Genomic DNA, 4,424 nt, shown 5'->3' on the forward strand with positions numbered 1-4,424 from the left:
GTTCAGTGTTGCTTTTAGTGGTAGTGTGATCAGGTAGGACAGAATGTTTTTCTTTATATTTCTTCTTCACCAAATAAAAATAAAGAATGTTTATTTTCTTTTAGTCCACATGGTGGCTTGTCTCCCACTGTGTATTCTGGTGCATCATGTTGCCCTGCTATGTGTACGTAGTGAACAATCACTGGAAACAAACACTTCTATAATTCTGCAAATACTGTTATCTGTTTTTCTTCTTTACTGCTAGTCCGGTCTTCTATCATCTGCTATTTCAATGTCCCACATAATTAGAATATTATTTTTTTCCATAATTCATTCCTCTCACAATAACCGCACTGTTCTGCTCTTGTCTATGTCCTCACAGGGGTTAATATAATTTTTGATGTTCTTAAGATCTCTCCGGAGTCTCTGCATCTCTAGGATTATCTCCATGTGCGTTAAATGAAGGAGTGTATTGACTGAGGGCTGTGTGGGATCGAAAATTGACAAACGCCCTTCATACTTTCAGTGCCCTTATATGTTTTCCCCATGTGTGTTCGCTGATGACTTTGTAGCTCTGATAATTGACTAAAGCTCTTCCAACATTCACAGCAATCTCATATGGTTTTTCCCCTGTGTGTATTCGCTGATGTGTTTGGAGGTTTGATAACTGACTTAATTACTTTGCACATTTACTGCCCTTGAATGTTTTTTCCCTTGTGTGTGTTTGAGTATGCGTTTGAAGGTGAATTAACTGACTAAAGCACTTTGCACATTCACTGCACTTGAATGGTTTTTCCCCTGTGTGTATTCGCTGATGTATTTGCAGGTTTGATAAGTGACTAAAGCACTTTGGACATTCACTGCACTGGTATGGTTTTTCCCCTGTGTGTGTTCGCTGATGTCTTTGTAGGTTTTCTAATCGACTACAGCTCTTCCCACATTCACTGCACTGGTATGATTTTTCCTCAGTGTGTGTTCGCTGATGTCTTTGTAAGTGATATAATCGACTAAAGCTCTTCACACATTTACTGCACTTGAATGGTTTTTCTCCTGTGTGAGTTCGCTGATGACTTTGTAGGTCTGATAACCTACTAAAGCTCTTCACACATTCACTGCACTTGAATGGTTTTTCCCCTGTGTGTATTCGCTGATGTTTTTGGAGGCTTCATAACCCACTAAAGCTCTTCACACATTCACTGCACTTGAATGGTTTTTCCCCTGTGTGTATTCGCTGATGAGTTTGAAGATTTGATAAGTGACTAAAGCACTTTGCACATGCACTGCACTTGAATGTTTTTTCCCCTGTGTGTATTTGCTGGTGTCTTCGTAGGTTTGATAACCTATTAAAGCTCTTCACACATTCACTGCACTTGAATGTTTTTTCCCCTGTGTGTATTCGCTGATGTGTTTGAAGATTTGCTAAGTGACTAAAGCACTTTGCACGTTCACTGCACTTGAATGTTTTTCCCCTGTGTGTATTTGCTGGTGTCTTCGTAGGTTTGATAACCTATTAAAGCTCTTCACACATTCACTGCACTTGAATGGTTTTTCCCCTGTGTGTATTCGCTGATGAGTTTGAAGATTTGATAAGTGACTAAAGCACTTTGCACATTCACTGCACTTGAATGGTTTTTCCCCTGTGTGTATTCGCTGATGTCTTTGAAGATTTGATAAGTTACTAAAGCTCTTCCTACATTCACTGCATTTGAATAGTTTTTGTCCTGTGTACGTGTGCTGATGAAGCTTGAGTAGTGATGACAAACTAAAGCTTTTGCTGCATGCGTAGGATTGTTCTTTCTTGGTTAGTGTCTGCGGGTCGGGTATATATTTGTCTACATCCCATGACTGTATTTCCTGATGGGCCAACATGGCCCATCACTGTGTGCAGTATTTTACACGTTTGATTTCTGTTTTAACAATACATTGCAATAGCCACCAAATATTTGCCACACTATAAGGTGTCTTTGTAGGTGATTGTGCCTTTAGATTGGATTATGGCTATGCACGCAAATTGGGGCAGTCATTTGTATTGTAGATATAAGAAGTCCTCTTTACCCATCAGTTGTCCGGCTCCGCTCTTTTGGGCTTTTCTCTGGTTACTGTGGTCTGGCCAGAAATAGTTTACAATTCACCTAGAGCATGGAAAGATAGCTTGTCGTCATTTTAGAAAACAGAGCACTGCGATATTCACATCATACCGCTCCAATGATCAAAGCTGGTGTTGGACACTTGTTTATAAAAGAGGCGGTTTCTTATTGTTGTTGCCTTCATTTTCCTAAGATCATTTCTTCATCTCGTCGCATGGAGGTGCACAGCTCAGCCTCTTGCAATCACTAAACTGCCCTTGATGCTTCATCCGGGATCTGTCTGTTTCTGTGCAGGTTCATCTGTCGCTGACTGCGCTGATGTTTTCCTGAATACTGTAGCTCATTATTTCTGCTAATATTGAAGATTTACAGCATTAGCTTCATTATAGATGGTCAATTCATCATACATTCGAGGCTTGTTTTCTGTTGGATGTAAAGATATTTAACATTAATAAATTGAAACATAATGGAATGAGAATGAATTGGTTTTAAAAGACATTTTGGGGGAGATTTACCAAATTTCCACGCAATGCAGCTTGAGGCTGCACTGCGTTGCGTGACAGGGAGGGAGCAGGAGAGCACCATATTTTCAAAGATATGGCTCTATCCTTCCCTTCCCCTTGCGCCGGCACTGATTACAGCAGCCCTGCGCCATGCAAACACCTTAGTACCAGAGCGCTAGGGTGTGTGTGTGAATCCAGCATAGGTTTTGTACAGGAAGGACACCCTTCCTGTACTAACTACTATGCCAGACACGAGGGAAAGCTTTTCCCACTTTGTATGCGTGTTTCACATTGCAGCAAGCATGCAAAGTCAGAAAAGGAAAGAGAAATGAAATCATTTCTCTTTCCTTGCGCCTAGTTTAAAAGGGTGCAGTTTTCTCACGCTAAACCCAATCTACTGTATTTGGTAAATTGGGTTTAGCGTGAGAAGCCTTGGGTGGTTGCACGGGAACACCCATGCACCACCCTTGGCAGGCCCCCATGGCACAAAGTAATGCGACGCAGTGCTATGCAATACTTCACATTGCTTTTACATTATTTGCTTGAAAGTAAATTAGGAAAAACTGATTTTGCACTGTTTTGTGCCACTTTTGTGACACAAATATGGCGAAAAATCTTAGTATATCACCCCCTTCTTCTTTACAGCCTTTGAAACTTAGCTAGGAATTTTTCATCATACACAAATATTTAACTAAAAGTTCAGTTGATCAGGTGATATCTTAATAATGCCTGAAAAGGAGGTGATTTACCAGTGTTCACAGAGTAACTTAGCAAAGTAAGGGCGCTCAGGGAGCACCCAAGTGCTTAGAGGTATAGCTTAAGCCAGACGCATATGGTCAAGATTTAATTTAAACAACAATAGTTTTGAGAAAAAGCGATAGATCAGGTTGGGCTGCAACATTTCCAGTAACTCTTTATGAAGTATACAACAAAAGTAACTCCAGTCACACACTTCTTCTCATTCCTTTGCTATTCACTTAAGATCATCTCAAATACCAACTCCTGTCTTTACCTCGCTGTTCATAAGTCACCTTTGACACTTTCAACAGCTCCCTTGGTTCAAGCATTTCTGGTTTCTTTGTAACTGGAAGACTAACTGAATGAACTACTTGCATTATTGACTGAACCGCCAGGAAAGCGCTGTAATCTGACCCCCCCCCTGCCAAGCGCTGGGTCATAGACTGCCTGCACTGTCTAGCGCTATTGCCCTAAACCCTGCCGTGCCACTGGGATCCCCCCCACAACGAGTGCCCTCAAGCACTTCCCGACGCTGTTCTGGCCCACGCGCTATACAGCCCACGTGTTTGCCCCCATAGCGCTCTGGAAACTAAGCGCGCAGCTCAGGGTGACTCACCGCCACGGCCCAGAGCCGTTTGCGCCCTCCTGAGGCGCTGAGGAATCTCCCCTGTGGCCGCGGCGTCAACGCCGGTATTGTGTACCCCCCTCAGCGGCCCCCGTGTGGCAGGAGAGGGCCGCCAGAATCCTCTGCAGGCCGCGCTGGGCCGTAAATCACCTGCCTTCATGACCCCCCAGCGCTCCGGTGAAGTGGCGCCTCTTCTTGCCTCCCTCGGCGGCCCCCGTATGCCAGGAGAGGGCCGCCGCATCAAGTGTACCAGGCCGCGTTGGGCCTTAAGCCTCTGTGCCCCGCATCACGTGACGGGGAGCGCCGCCGCGTCATCGGCCGTGCCCCCGCCACAGCCGCGCAGCCATTGGCTGCCTACACCGGGCCTTCTGCTGGGAGCCCCGGCGCCCGGGGAAGCCCCATCTCGTCGCAGAGAGGGCCGTGGAGCCTGAGAGCCCCCTACGATCTGCCCCACACCTTGGTCCCGCCTCGCCCCCGGCACCGGTGCTCAAA

General features: G+C 45.0%; 1 pseudogene; it reads right to left on the reverse strand.

The window, feature by feature from the left end:
* Positions 1-411: 411 nt before the first annotated feature.
* On the reverse strand, positions 412-1,980 carry LOC147666422 (uncharacterized; annotated as a pseudogene).
* Between the last annotated feature and the right edge of the window lie 2,444 nt (positions 1,981-4,424).

The sequence above is a fragment of the Lissotriton vulgaris genome, unplaced genomic scaffold, assembly GCF_964263255.1.
Source record: "Lissotriton vulgaris unplaced genomic scaffold, aLisVul1.2 SCAFFOLD_2588, whole genome shotgun sequence".
NCBI classification, from domain to species: domain Eukaryota; kingdom Metazoa; phylum Chordata; class Amphibia; order Caudata; family Salamandridae; genus Lissotriton; species Lissotriton vulgaris.